Genomic DNA, 16408 nt, shown 5'->3' with positions numbered 1-16408 from the left:
ATGTCTGTACCTAGTCTAGCGACAGCTATCGTCTGATAAGTAATTAAAATTACTTATCAGACAATACGTAACTACCCTAGAGTCGATGATCGATGGCATCACATCAATGAGTATCGATCGGTGATCAATGAAAAATCAAATGATTAGTTACTGGACTCGTGTCTCTCCTCTATGACAACGTATAGGCCATCTATGAAAAAAACAAACAAGAAGATCTGTTAGATCTTATGAGCCAGTGCCCACAACTATGGACCAAACAACGGCACAAGTCGAAAAATCGATTTTGCTCATTTTTTGCCCATAGATTGGCCCTAGCTAGTAAACAAACGGACCATAGTTAGTTTCTGCTAATGCAGCTTTTTTGGGGAGAAATTTGCGAAAAACGATTTCGCCCAGATTGAGCTCAAAATCCACTTCCTGTTATGCTAAATTTTCTGAAAATTTGATTGCTTTGTGCGTCGCACAGCAGCTACTTGAGAATCTTTCAATGGTCTTTACATTGAGCTCAGGTCTTCACGGTGTGACTGAGCAAGAAATAAAATAAATCGAGGTTTCGTTTGAGCCCGAAACGAGATCGAACAGAAACGCAAAATATTACGATGTGTTGCAAACGAATTATAGCACTAAAATATCGCCATATTTTTCTATGGGCCATAACTTTAAATGCCATAAAAACACTTTCTACGGGTTAGCTGTACACCCACCTGTTTGAAAATCAAAAAACATCTCTGGGCAAATGGTTTTAGGTCGCCCGCCTTGGCCTGTGCTTCTCATAAATTTTTCTCTGAACCGCCGTGAGAATGTAAACAATTGCGTGACGCGGGCGGTCACCCTGAATACATAATTTGTTTCCAACAAACCGCAGATGGCTATCTTAGAACATTGGGTGAAAAAAGAAAAACATAATGGACCACTTTTAACTTTAATATTTTGAAAGTCATCGCTTTGGAAATTTCGTTAATTGAAAACGCTAATTAAAAACAATTTACTTGGAGTTCGGGTGTTACTGCTATGTCGTTTAAAGCTGTCGTTCTTTCTTTGATCATTTTAATTACAAGAACGAGTTCTAGAAAGAAAATCGTTCTAGGTTCATTTGTTAAGCGTAATGACAAGTTGATATTGTTGGTTTGTAGCCTTACGTGATCTGAAGGAACGCTACAGTGATTAAATTTGTATTTGTTGATTTCGACGGATCGATTTTCGGTTAAACCTTTTTATTTGTACCAGCACATTTAGTGCCTTTTCTCCTGCTAAAAAGTCGGAAAAAGTAAAGTAAACAAATCCTAAAAGTTTAAATCATAAGTAAGCGGCATCAACAGTGCGAGTGTCTCGGTAAGCTGTTAATTTGAACAATTACTGTGCTGGACGGATTGCTTTCCAGGTTACGCACGTACTATACATATAGTTCATTGTGCGCGAATGTTTCTGTTTCAAACAACTGAAATGCTCAATGCTTTTTTCTTTTTTTCTTCAGTCTTAAAACTTAAGGTTAGAGTTAGGCTAACCCCTAAACTGTTTTGGCGGCCAACCTATTTTTGGCTAGTTGCTTAATCAAATTATATATATATTTCATTGAAATTCGCTCTTCCGTGGCCGACTTCCGCGAACAAAACAAGATGGATGTTCGCTGTTCATTTGAGACTACAATCCTGGTCAAATGTGTTGGGACAGGTACGGCAGATGACTTCACAGGCAGCCTCTCTTAAGACCAAAACCGCGCAAGCCCGCCTACCCCCTCCCCCTTGTCAATGTTGATAAAAATCTCGAAGAAAAAAAAAATCCTTGACAATAGCTTCAGAATAGCCACGTTTCATGAATTGTTCGCCTCCTAGAACAGTATTCGCGAACTAAAGAGACGATAAGATAGATATTCACGTCTTATTCCAATGATAACGATTTTTCAACAATCGCGTTCAGTTCCAACACAACTGTTTAACCACTTTCTATTGTCCCTTTTTCCTTTTTTCCCACATCCGATCTAGTCTTCAGAATAGCTTCATTTTCTTGCAACATTGCTACGGGAGAGGGGGGGGGGGGGTCAATTGTACTTGCTTCTATTCATCTTTTGTTCTAATACGTTAAGGACGTAGTTGAAATCGTGGGTTTTAGCGCACAAAAAGGGGAGGTGTCCCAACCACTTATGGCCAGGATTGTAGGTTTACACTAGAGGAAATTGTTCCGGATTCCTGATGAATCCGGAACGTTTTAGTGCCGGATTGATTTTGCCGTTTACACAAAAGTGGACGAATCCGAAATAAAAACTCCCCGGTTTGGTCGTGTCTCCGAAGATTTTGAATCCGGAATTTAAAGTGGGAACTTTGAATCCGCAAACTTTTGAATCCGGAGATCGTGTAAACGATTTTCTCTCGAATCCGGATATTTTTCCGCCTGTGATCTTTTGAGTTTGCGGTGGAATGAAATTGGCGGATTATATGATCCAGTTGTAGTCGAGTCGTAGGCACATTGATGGTCATTTGATGGCGGTCGCTGGGTGATTACCTCGTGCTGTTTCAGGTGTAGGTAATCACTTTTATAATGGATAATGCCATATTCCTCAGAAACCCAATTTATACTTTACTGCGCAGATGACGACGATGGCACGATCGAAAACCTCGACGGTTCTAGATATCAAGTAAAGACCACAATAAATGCCTGGAGGGACCTGACGTGATGGACAACAGTACCGTGGTCAGCGAGTTGAAAGAAAACTTCAGACTGGCCCAACCTACCCCTAGCCTTGTTTTCGGAGCCATTTTGTTTCTTGTTGTCGAGGCAACAAACTGCTTGTTAACCATTCCATTATGAATGTTCCCGGAGTTATCGTCGTGTGTAAACGGTTAAGAATCCGAATATCCTTTCACTGTAAACCCCTACTAATCCGAATACTCTAAAACTGATGAATCCGGGAACGTTTACGAATCCAAAAAAACTCCTTTAGTGTAAACCTAGTCCTAGATCGACCACTGTAATGTTTATTTGTCTACCAGTGTTATGATCTGCAAATTTCAGTTAATTGATCAAACAACCAAAGTAGAAAAGATGGATTTTTTTCCCAGTATGATTGAAACTTAAACGCAATTTCTTCCTCGGCTAATTCAATTCAAGAAATTCCGGGTTTTCTAGCTGAGTTTGAGTATATTGTGTAGGTACAAATTTTCTACACAGCTAGAAGGGCTGAGATGCCGTCACGCAGTTAGTAGTTTATAGAATTTATGGTATTTCCACTTGACTTTATTTCTCAGTCAATGATTCAATTGCCATAAACCATAGAGGATTGGTTAAGTGTATCTCTGTAACTGCCAATGTATTGTAAGTTGTCAGTGAAATCAATAAAATAAACAAGTGTTAAGATCATTTCCCGGAGTACTGTAGTAACGTTCTTTATCGGGGATGTCGTGGGTGTTGCAATGCAAATGAAAAAAATATATATATTTATACTAACTTAAAAACAAACAAACAAACAAACAAACAAAAACAAACAAGAAGATCTGTTAGATCTTATAACCGCGCTTTTAAAATTTAACTGTTTTCTTAGTACTACAGTCGCAACGCAGTGCATATTCCAAAGCAATCTTTGATGATTCATTGATTACTGTAGACATCACAGCACTTGATCAACATAAACTCTATTATCGCACCATCAGTCGTAGCCGTTGTGACATCTCCAATGACGTAATAGTCTTAATCTGGAAGTTTCTTCGGGATATGTATAGGCATGAAGATACGAACACTATTACAAACCGCTTTCTTTCTTTAAAGTCGCGATTAAATTTAATTGTTTTTTTCCCTTGAGTTAAGGGTTAGCAAAGAAGTCACACGAGTCACATAATTCAAGAATTGCGTTATCTACGGCTATCTTTAGTACGGTGGTTATTTCCCTATCAATGACGTAATCTTTGCACGTTCTGACACGTTCTTTGCTTGGCTTCCAACCATTTAATTTTCTTTCCGATCTATGAACTCGCTGCGATGAAACAGTCAAAGGATTTACTTCATTTGCCTAAAACCGCAAGGAATACTCGCAAAATTACAAATAAATTAATCACCGTCGCTTCTGCCGAAATAAACTTGCAAAGTAAACACGATCTTGTGAAGTATATATGAAATAATTCATATTTGAACTGCGGTAGTAGATGAAAGTGAAGTATGATCATCGCAGTAAATTTTCCAATTTAAGCAACTGGAAAGAAGAAGCCTGAAAAAAATCAGGGCTTCAACGGGATTCGAACCCGTGACCTCCGCGATACCGGTGCGATGCTCTACCAACTGAGCTATGAAGCCACACATTGGGAGCGAGGTCAATTAATTGAGTTCATATCTTCCCGTGAGTGAAATGATGTGAAGTATATATGAAATAATTCATATTTGAACTGCGGTAGTAGATGAAAGTGAAGTATGATCATCGCAGTAAATTTTCCAATTTAAGCAACTGGAAAGAAGAAGCCTGAAAAAAATTTACTGCGATGATCATACTTCACTTTCATCTACTACCGCAGTTCAAATATGAATTATTTCATATATACTTCACATCATTTCACTCACGGGAAGATATGAACTCAATTAATTGACCTCGCTCCCAATGTGTGGCTTCATAGCTCAGTTGGTAGAGCATCGCACCGGTATCGCGGAGGTCACGGGTTCGAATCCCGTTGAAGCCCTGATTTTTTTCAGGCTTCTTCTTTCCAGTTCCTTTAAACACGATCTTATTTGTCACGTAGCGAAAGTGAAAGCTGCAACGTCAGCGCATTCCATGGCTGACGTAATACCTTTTTTCAGCGTATTTATTATTCCCTTTAAATCCAACGCTTTGATAAAGCGAAAAGAAAATATATTTTACCCACAAAAAAGAAAACAATATCCGTAAAATTGTTCGTGTGTTTATGTTTTAACAGCTTCTGGCGGAAAAACATCACACGTTGCGTGACTCAAAGTTTGGCCGAGCGAAGGTCTGCGTCTGGTCACCGACAAAAAAAATCCAAAAAAAAAAAAATAAACCATGGGTAAACCTAGAACCGCGCTCGGCCCATGGCCGCGCGGTTAAAAAACAAAAAGAAAAAACAAAAATTTTCCGTTATTTTATCCACACAACATTTCAAAAGTTGCTTTCATCGGATTGCTGGAAACGAATATTTACTCGAGAGTGGTCAGTATCCGCGTCACGCAATTGTTTACATTCCAACGGCGGATTTTAGGCAAAATCTATGAGGAACACAGGCTAAGGCGGGCGACTTGAAACCATTTGCCCAGAGATATTTTTTGATATCCTAACAGGTAGGTGTATATTTATCCTTTAGAAAGTGTTTTTATGGTATTTAAAGTTATAGCCCATAGAAAAATATGGCGATGTTTTTATGCAACAATTTTCTTGCGACACATTCTAAAATTTTGCGTGTCAGTTTGATCTCTTTTCGGGCTCAAAACTAACTTTCATTTATTTTATTTTTCGCTCAGTCATACCACGAAGACCTGAACTGAATATAAAATCCATTGAAAGATTCTCAAGTAGCTGTTCTGCGGAGCGCGAAGCAATCAAATATTCGGAAAATTCAGCAAAGCCGGAAGTAGATTTTGAGCCCAACCGGGTCGAAATCGTTTTTGGCATATTTCTACCAAAGGAAGCTGTATTAGCAGAAACTAACTATGGTCCGTTTCTATTTTTACTAGGACCTATCTATGGACAAAATACAAGAGAAATTAATTTTTCGACTTGTGCCATTGATAGGCGATTTAGGTCCATTTTTATAGGCATTCACTCTTATAACCGCGCTTTTAAAATTTAACTGTTTTCTTAGCACTACAGTCGCAACGCAGTGTACATTCCAAAGCAATCCTTGATGATTCATTGATTACTGTAGACACCACATTACTTGATCAACACAAACTGTATTATTGCACCATCAGTCGTAACCGGTGTGAAATCTCCGATGACGTAATAGTCTTAATCTGGAACTTTCTTCGGGATACGTATGGGCATGAAGATACGAACACTATTAACAACAGCTTTCTTTCTTAAAAATCACGATTAAATTAAATTGTTTTTTCCCTTGAGTAAAGGGCTAGCAAAGAAGTCACACAAGTCACATAATTCAAGAATTGCGTTATCCACGGCTATCTTTAGTACGGTGCTTATTTCCCTACCAATGACGTAATCCTTGCACGTTCTGACAAGTTCGTTGCTTGGCTTGCAAATGTTTAATTTTCCTTCCGATCTATGAACTCGCTGCGATGAAACAGCCAAATAATTTACTTCATTTGCCTAAAACCACAAGAAATACTCGCAAAATTACAAATAAATTAATGAACGTCGCTTCTGGCGAAATAAACTTGCAAAGTAAACACGATCTTATTTGTCACGTAGTGAAAGTGAAAGCTGCAACGTCAACGCATTCCATGGCTGATGTAATACCTTTTTTTAGCCTGTTTATAATTCCCTTTAAATCCAACGCTTTGATAAAACGAAAAGAAAATATATTTTTTCCACAAAAAAGAAAACAATTACAGGCCATCTTTCAGCTCTTTTCGTCATATCCCCCCCTCGGGAGAATTTTGTCAAGTTAGCTAATTTAGTATGCAAGCCACCGTAATGGCGGTCACCGTCGACGAAATGTTTATTTGCTCAAAATTGGGGCAAAATCTTTCGGAGATGGAAATCAGGACATTTGTAAGGATACAGAAAGTAATTTGGGGCCGGTTGCTGGCTTCTAAGGCTGAATTTATCCAGAAGTAAGCTGTATTTTCGTTTTCGTGCCGAAAGCCATGCGATGAAATATTATCGGCTTGTTCTGCTGTCTTGTTCTGTTTCTCTCTTGGTCTTTTTTGTAGCCCGCCGAGGCCAGTCTTCCGTCTAAATCAGTTGAAAAAAGTTCGAAAAAGATGTTCCCAGTCAAGTTTAAGCTCGCAGGCGATAATTCTGGAGTTTTTTGGCCGAAACGTCGGCTTTGTTATGTTGGTGTTTTTCGGTTGCTATGGGCGACCGTTGCTTCCTTTGTTAGGTCAAGTCTGGGGAGTGAGGTCACAAAAAAATTCTAATTAATTCTGGTTTTGTTCGATTTCACTGAAATTTTAACACGATAAAGCTGGATTGTTAAGGAATAGATTTACCGTCTGCCGATGTGTGGTAGCTATTGACGCTGAAGTGTTATATCGCTTAGAAGTCAGGGTTTTGAAGAGATTTTTTTTCAACGTGTAGGTTCGGCGTGATTTTGTAATCGGAGGTTTCGGTTGACCCCGAAGGAAAAAATATCCGGAAAAGGTCATTTCATCGACGATTCAAACGAATATAAATATGTATATGTTCCGAGCTAAATTTCTGGTGAAAAAATATAATTTTTGACGAGCGCTGGGTTTTTAATTTTTTCCCGCGAAAGATGAGATTTATTAATGTTTCAACAGCTTTTGGCGAGTAAACATCACAGGTTGCGTGACTCAAAATTTGGCCGAGTGGAAGCTTGGGTCTGCTCGCACAGAAGTCGAAAAAAAAAAAACCACGGGTAAACCATGAACCGCGCTCGGCCCATGGCCGCGCGGTTAAAAAAAACTGAACAAACAAGCAAACAAACAAACAAACAAACAAACAAACAAACAAACAAACAAAACGGCATGTAGACGTTGCTTTTATTTCTTTATTTTCGATTTCGTAATGGTTTGTGTAGCCATGATATCATATCGATGACTAACCAATGTCATCAATGGGTAATCTGAATCTATTCAATGCCGACTTGATGCAGTCAAACTGCAATGATCGATGACTGAAAATTTTTGTGGCCTATCGATTATTTATCAATTACTCATTGATCATCGACCATCATCTGCAAGCAATAATCAATGACTAATCAACTGATCATCCGATTACCCATCGAGTGCTTACTGCTAAGTCATTGATTTCACCCTTGATTTCATCGATTAATTACGTCTGGTAACTACAAAGAGTTCGCGTTGATACGGATGGTTGGCGAGTTTGTTATCAACGTTGTGAGTGATTTAATATTTATTCACTATAGGCTACACTGTAGGTTACAGCACAACAGGCGAAAGGGCCTAGCGCTCGATAGGGCCTGTTTTGTAGGCAATTAGTGCCATCATTCCTTTCCGAATTATTTTTGATTTTTTTTCAATATTGTTTCAGCTATCCCATGAATCAATGCAGTTAGCTATATCTATCATATGTCAGGACCCACGCTGAGAAAATATTTAATAGTTGGCCGCGGGCACATTGGATAAACCTCCTGAACCGAAATTCGATTGTGATAAAGTGCGACCTGGATATCATTCCGGTTGTTTTTTTCGATCCATTTTCTGTTGCTGGAGGGGGATCTTGGCTAACTTCTAAACTACAGCAATTGATTTGCTCCGACAGAGGCGCAGCATCGATCATTCACCAAACGAAGGCTGCCGTATTCACCTAACAGATATCAGACGTTCACAACGAGGTTAGAAGTCTAGGTCTTGCTTTAGAGATTGTTTGTTAATAGCTTAATTAGAGGTAAAGAGATTGTCTTGTAACATCTAGCAGTACATGACGCTACATTGTAGACTTAAAGGGTTAATATTGCTCAGTAATATCTCGGACTCGTATCAGTCAGTACAGGTACAGCCCGACTAGCTTTATTCTGTTTGTTGTTATGACCCACCATAAAACAAGATGGTTACGTGTGATTGTAGAGATAAACGCAGTATCACCTGCACCATCGGGTAGGCCACAAAACCAAACAAACTCCACGAAATGAATTTGTTCCGTTTTACATAATAATATCACTCTTTCGGCTTCCTTCATAATCCCCGTGACTTCTTGTTTTCTTTGCGCGGCGGGCATTGGCTCGCGCGGCTGATGTGTGAAATCGATTGATTGACAAGCCGCTTTTAACAACTTGAGATAAAACCGGCATTCGCTTTTTTACGGTTCCCGGTTAACCTTTTTATTTGAATAGTTAAGCACACTGTTTATCGTTTACTCAGGAACCTTATTCACAGTAAGTCCTTCCTGATCCACTATAAACCTCGCTTAGTGATAGTATTTGTTTTGAGCGAAGTTCGTTTCCATTTTGGCAATCGGTGATGACATCAGTCGGATGATCGGCTAGCCCCCGCAAAGATTTGGAAACGTGTTCCGCATATTAAATGCTTCAGCATATTTTTTTTTCTGTAGCAAGGTACAATTTAACTTTAGGAATTAAAAAAAAGACCCACATCATATAAAGTTATTGATTTCCTACGAAGATAAATTGCAATTTTTTTGTGTTTGCGTGATACTACAATCTGCCACTGCCATTATGTAACAGACATCTGATAAGAACTGTTCAATGATTAGTGTTCAACAGCAAATAAAACCGCAGATAATGAAACGAGTCAACGTTAAAATCTTAAAAAACAACCCGACAAAATGCAAATATCTAAATTGCCCGTTTATCCCTCGCACCCGGTTTGTAATTAACGTCATTTTACCCTATGAATCCCTTGACTTTGCTTACATTTGTTAATCCTAAATATTTTTATATCGATAATGACCGTCATTAACATTACAAAAGCTAGACTATCTTGTATACACATACGCTGTACAAAATACTGGGGACACTGGTATGGGATTGATCTTTACAGAGTTCAGTGCTTGTTTTTGGTCCAAAAGCTTCAGTTGGGACCTTCGCACCATATGCTACGCCTTCTTTGTTTACAGTATCAGCATGGTATTTAATAACAACTGATAATCGATAAACAGGATAAGGCAAAGGTGTCACAGGTAATTCAAACAGCGGCTGAAAGAGTAAAAAGCTGTGTGGGGCCGAGAATCGTACAAATATCGAGTTGGAATTAAAGCTTGACCTGCACACCGAGTTGCATTCGAGTTGTATGGAAGAGAACTTCGTTATAACGGACCTTGATACAACGGAATGGTCGTTATAACGAACACAACCCAAACGCAAAACATCGCCCAATATAACGAGTAAATGTCAACAAGACTAGTTAGTCAGTCTCCTTGAATGGAGCACACATCTTTAGCGGATGCAAACCAAAGGACAGTAGCATTTTACATTGGAAGAATTCTTTGATTGCGCATCTACTTTAGCAATTTTCAATATATGTTACGACATGCAGTATAGTTTACTGTCAGTGTGGTTTAAGAAGGTTTGTAATATGCACAGAGAGGAATTCTGAACTATCATTGATAGATCTACATAAAATGTGCTACTAGAGAAAGGTATAACCTGCACAGTTTTCCAGTGTCATAGGTCGATATAACAAATGTTTTGTTTGTGCCCCCTTTCAGTCCCTTGGTGCTTCGTTAAATCAAGGTGCCATCGTTTACACATACGAACTTGCTCGCGGGCGCCTCGCGTGCCTCCTTAGTCACGGTCTGTTTTGTCGCGGGTTATAAATAAACTTCTCTCGAAATCTTGATCAGGTTACGGAGAAACCTCAGCATCTAACTCCTTTCAATCTGATAAGAAGTCTCCATTGCAGCCGCTGATAAGGGATCCTGTCAAACAAGACCGAGGAGTGAACATGAGTAATTATGAGAGTAAAAGATGGGTAAATTAAAAATAAAAAAAAGCTATTCAATTGGTAACTAATTTTCGAAAACCATGCACCATTTCACGAGAGTCAGTCATCATTTGACAAAACAAATGGCGTTCAAACAATCTCAGTTTAATCTTAGACCTTCAGCAACATGCAAGGTTCGTTAAGAGATTATCAAAGACTCCCACGGCATTTTTTGAAAGAGGAAGCGTGGAGAATAGAGGTCATCGATTAATCTCCGGCTATTATGCATCACCCAAATGATGTTTAGGTGATATTTTAGACTCGATTACCAACCGCTGTTCGGTACGCAGATCGGACTCGAGAAAGCGGCGGAAATCGAGACTAGTGATATTTGTGACCGTAAATTCTAGTTCACGCCCTTGGTGGTCTGGATTGTGTCATTTCCGAGTCAAATGCAACACAAATCGGAGTCGAACGCATTCCGTTTTCTGTGGAATAGGAGAGCAAAAAGTCATACTACTACCACTACTACTACTACTATATAGATCTTCTCGGCATTGCTACAGTAAGTTTCTGTTTTATATATCTGGATGTGTTTTTCTTGCTATTTGTTGCTAACTGACTCTAAATGCTACAACAACTCAATGAACGCGATGCGCATATGTGAATATAACTTCTGTAGCACTAATTTATGTATATATTGCTTAACTGTCCATGCAAACCACATTGTCGATTATCACTGCCTTAAAGGCTAATAGGTGGCTTTCAAGAATTTGAAGTTTTAACTTATCACATGGTGTATTATACTCACTACAATTTGCAAACCTGAGGGATCAGCGAGTAAACTCCAAGTGATTCACTGTCTGGGTATGTTCGAAGCACACGGAGTTAAGTTACAAAGGCTTTTGGAAATGACATTGAAATATATGTATGTGTTCCATTTAGCTAATATGATGGATCTGAATTGGACACGAATCGCCGTAAAGGGCGAGCGAGTAACACGAAACAAATAACGTAAAGGAATGGACTGTTTTGGCAGTTAATTGTCTTTAAGTAACCTCTCTGTTATGATTTTATGACCGTGACAGTGATGGTATTTCCAATAGTCATTGAAATATCGCCCAAGGCATTTTAATATACGATTTTAGGGCCGTGTGCATGTTATTAGGTTTTGGAGAAGCAGTACTTACTTTCGTGTCCTCGGCCGATTTTAATTAAATGCTGGTGAAATACTACTAATTATTTAACGATATTGAACGAAATTTGAAAACATTTATAATGGCTTTTACTTGAAAAGAAAACACGTAAGAATGTGAAAAATCTTTATGGAGTCACTCAGTGACTATAAATAGATATAAATGATCCACTCGTAAGTGGTCTGGCTGGCGGAGAAATCACGCATCGGTATAAACAGACGGCATTAGTCATGAAAGAAGGTAAAAGCGTAACGGTACGGATGCGTAACTTGTTGTTTGACCTTGTTGCTTTGAGTATTTTGTTTGTGCCAAGGGAAGGGATGAGTATGGGATGATACTCGACCTCGGAGCGTCAATGATTCTGGCGTGACATTTTAAGACAAAGATAAATCAAAGTCGGTTAATTAAGTACATTTTCAGACAGCAGTTATCACGAGACACAGACGACTGGTATTATCATCCATTATTACTGTTATTCTTATAACACAGTTTGTTGACAGGAAATACCTTCTAGTTAGTTCTTTCACCAACATGATCAGATTTCAAAGTACTACGGTTTTTGTTCTACTCGTATTCATCACTTCGAAAAGTAAATACAAGCGTGAAATAAGTGATATGGGAATGGGCGTTTTATAATCAACTTTTACAATTTAGTTGGTGCGATGTCTTAATGATTTTACCAACTAATAAATGTAGATGTAGATGTAGGCGTCATGTGCTGATTACATTCGTTCAAATTCGTAGAAGTAGATATAGACGTTATTGAACTAGGGCGAAGTCCGTATTGTGGAAATTTTTGGTCTAGTCCTTTAATATTTGGTATGTTTATGGATCGCTCAGAGAGCCAATCACAATTCTTCTTTTCGTTGTGAACCAGTTTGCCGTGTGGAGCGTTTTCAGTCACGTGACCAGCAGCCATGTAAATACATAAGAAAAGAGCTCAACTCCCATCGGATTGGTTTGGGATGCCAACATGGCCGCGGTTTCATTGTTTGGGACACCGAGGAAATAAGTACTGTATTTTATTACGTAGACATGAGTGTTTTACCGGAAAATACACCACTTGTAAAATTCATGCAAAAGCCCGAGTATCCTCTCTAGTGAAGATATAGATGACGTTACTTGTCGCTTTTTTACAGTTATTTGTGCAAACAGTCCGTTTGTCTATGTCATTATAAATCACGCGGTGGTTTGAAGATGTAAATTTTATTTTCTCGTGTTAGAAGCAATCTTTTACTCGCTACGTTAAGAAAATTCATATCAAATATCTTCTTATATTTTACGCCTATAACCCGGGACCGCCAAGCCTCGCAGGCAATAATTTGAAGACAAAGTTCGCCACACAGGCAAATCAAATCGCACAGGTAGTAATTAGCGGTTCAATTCGACCACACAGGCAAGCCGCACAGGCCATATCAGTATGAATTCGCCACACCGGCATATATCAGTTTGACATTTAACCACACAAACATACCCCTCAAGCATTAACAGTAGAAAAACTTTCGCCACGCAGGTAAGCACTGACACGGGCAGTATCCTACTTACAGATTTGCCCTTCTAAACCAAGCCACCTGAGGAGTTATAAACTGCCAACTCCGCTGGAGGGTTTACCAACGCTGCTATTGCTTCTACTGCTACAGCGTGAGGGAGCTTTTCGATGATAGCCATCGAGTTAGACGGGGTTGAGTAGAATGATGTGGTGGAACACACATGTAAATTCTTTTATACTGTCATTTGCATAATCCCCAGGGTGTCATTTCGACCAGGATAAAGGACCCGCGTGAAAACCAGTTAAGGCTGATGTGGTTTCCTCTCTGAATATTGTAATTTATCAATTGCCAATGTCAATTGAGTTTGCATAGCTGTAATTTCAAGGGACAGGATTAAAACCGATATGTAAGGTAGGTAAAAGAGTTAACGCGGCAGAAAAACCCACGCTATATACCCTGCCATGATTTTCGAACGAACGGCCAACCATAAAATATAAATGAAAACAATAAAATACTTGTAAAGGACCAAAAGAAAATTGACGAGCGGAGCGAGCCGAGAGTACTAGGGTGGAATGGGAAAGAAGGTCAAGTGTGTGGAGGAATTTGTAGTAAGGGCCTTGTAGGGGAATATGAGCGCACCATGCTTGCTAGACGAGAGGTGCTCTAGCTACAAACCGGGATCTTTTGAATCTTCGTTCTTTAATGATATTCTTCACTGAAGGAACGTCAATTAGTAGTCGGCAATCAGTCAGTCAGTCTGTCAGTCAGTCAGTCAGTCAGTCAGTCAGTCAGTCAGTCAGTCAGTCAGTCAGTCAGTCGTTCGGTTCTGTGTTGAAGTGTTTTACTAGTTAGTCTTTTCTAGCTTTAGCAGCGAAATTACAGGAAGTTGCCTAATTGAATTGTAAGGTAATGTTATCAGGCAACACAGGAAGCTTCATATGTGAATTTGGCACGAAAGAACCAGTAAGGGATTTAGAAAGCAATTCAGTAATAGCTTCTGTAATAACCAGCGAGCACTAGTTAACTCCAGTGGTTATAGGGAGAAGGGTAGTTCATAAATTAGGAGTAGAGGTAAATTTCGAAGTAGTGAAGAACTCAGTGAAGGGTAAATTTATAACGCGAATTATCGTTGATCTAATGCCCGTGGTAGTTGAAAGGCGTCTAAAAGAGCAGGTTTGAACAAGTGGGAGTGTTTCCCGCGCAACTAAGAGTGAAAGAAATTAAAAACTGAATCTTGATTATCGGTTATAGGTTTGCGTGGATAAGTGTAAAATTAGAATAGAAGTTAACTAAAATATACGTCGTGACAATTCAAAGGGTCGTTGTTTAGTAAACAATACAGCTTTATTTGTCGCATTCGATAACTGAGTCTACATAAATTATTTTGTTTAACTTCAGTCTACTACAAGGTAATGATTGTCTCGTTCGCTCCGAAAAACGTTGTAGGATTTTTTTTAAACCCGACAATAATACTAGCGTCGGACGATGTTTTATGATAAAATTTGTGTACAATTTTTTTCATAATCGCGCGAGTGCGCCCGATACAAAAGTCGCAAATCGACAAGTTTGTACGCTTTTAAAAAATCGGCCCATCTAAGTGTTAGGTTAATTTGTTGTTTTGTACTGTCGGTTTTCACTAACTGATCAGATCCAAAAAAAAAAAAAAAAAAAAAAAAAAAAAAAGCCGCAGAATTTTCATTAAGCCGTTATTTACTAATTTGTATTGCAATTACTACCGCCACTCCGAGAATGGTTTTGACGAGCAATTGCTCAGAAACTAAAACAATCATGCTAATAGCGAATGATTACATATTTTCCAATGGAACTCGTATCCTTCCATGTCATCAGGATCATTAATTTATACCACAGGTAATAGTCATGTGGTTTTATGTTTTAATTTTAACATAGTTATCACGGCTGAAGCCAGACTAAACTGAGTTCTTACCGAGTCAATATCAGTGAAAAAAAACTTATATTCATACTGATTTGTATTTTTCTTTTTAATGCAGAGCCTCTTACGGAAACTTGAATTAAAAAAACATCTTCCAAATGTTTACCGAGACAGGTGCTTCGGTTTGCCTGTTTTTAGCTGTATGTGTAAATTTTATGTTGCCCTGAATGTGTAAATTTGTGCATGCGGCTGGACGATTTTTTAGCTGCGCATGTCTGCTAAGTAGGACGTGCTTGAAAACAACATCTGTTAGTTCCCTAAGTGTTAGCATCAAGGCTGAAAGTTTTTATAGTCGTTCAGTCAAGGCTAGAAATGAACAAGCTACAAAGACTTAACACATGGCAGATCTGAAGATCCCATCCAACTATTCGGTTACGTTCAACGGGAAACATTTGTAGAAGGTATGATAAGGTTTGCTGGCTTCATTTTGCATAATTGTTCCTTACAGGCAAAGGCACGATCCTGGCAGGCGATGAAAATGTGACATCTATGGCGAGATTGGAAACTTATCTTTGCATTGCTAGCGCTGGGCCTCTCTCGCAATCAGCACTTGACTGTCGGAACCATTTCAACAGCGCAATTTCCACGGCCAAATTCTCTCTCCCTCCCTCTCTCTCTTTTCCAATAATGATATTGCTGTTTCACGTCAACCGTCGAAATTCAAATACGTCAGCTGCTTTGTATTTGCCTAGCAACGTTTATTATACCCTTCCGCGCGAGCGTCAGCGCATTCGCAATTTTTATTTAATTCGAAACGGAATTATGCATAGAAATTGATTATTTATTTTAGCTTAACCTGTCTCTACGTTATTTGGTCACGACTTTGTTTACAAGCTAGTTTCTTTTAATCGTAGGTTGGTCAATAAAGTTGAATGTAATAAGACACAACGGGCAAAATTGATTCAGAGTAAAACTGAACATATTTTTTATTTTAGTTTTTCTTGTTACCAAGCGACAATGTTAATGAAGGTATTTAGCGTTTGAATGGTGAATTTAAGTGACAGGTCCTTTTCGGTCCAGAAATATACTGAACTGTGGTCGCGACTTAAACATACGAGTCCCATATACGACTATATGGGACAAACCAAGGAAAAACCACCTCAACAGTTGTACGGACGAAAATACAAAATATACGAACATTCGGTGCTTTCCGATTTTTCTTTTTCTCTCCAACGACATCTCGATATCCTTACAAAAGATTCCGCGGAACAATTGTTAAATTTACAGACTACAAGGGAGACGTTCAGAGAAGGAGGTTTTCTGTCTCGGTCGCAAGACAATGTTTGAGCCGTGAT

General features: G+C 38.9%; 1 protein-coding gene across 3 annotated transcripts in view; it reads left to right on the top strand.

The window, feature by feature from the left end:
* The first annotated feature begins 8056 nt into the window (after positions 1-8056).
* LOC145488979 (atrial natriuretic peptide receptor 1-like) overlaps positions 8057-16408 on the top strand; it is a 50840-nt gene continuing 42488 nt past the window's right edge. For 2 of the 3 annotated variants that reach the window (XM_081467854.1, XM_081467852.1), the window contains exon 1: positions 8057-8429. The gene's annotated coding sequence lies outside the window, so the exon portion shown is untranslated. Of the gene's footprint in view, positions 11042-16408 lie in introns of all 3 variants that reach the window. The other variant, XM_081467851.1, reaches the window with a different exon arrangement.

Source organism: Orbicella franksi, chromosome 6, assembly GCF_964199315.1.
Source record: "Orbicella franksi chromosome 6, jaOrbFran1.1, whole genome shotgun sequence".
Taxonomy (NCBI): Eukaryota; Metazoa; Cnidaria; class Anthozoa; order Scleractinia; family Merulinidae; genus Orbicella; species Orbicella franksi.
Note: the sequence above shows the minus strand (reverse complement) of the source record. Positions and strands in the feature narration are given on the sequence as shown.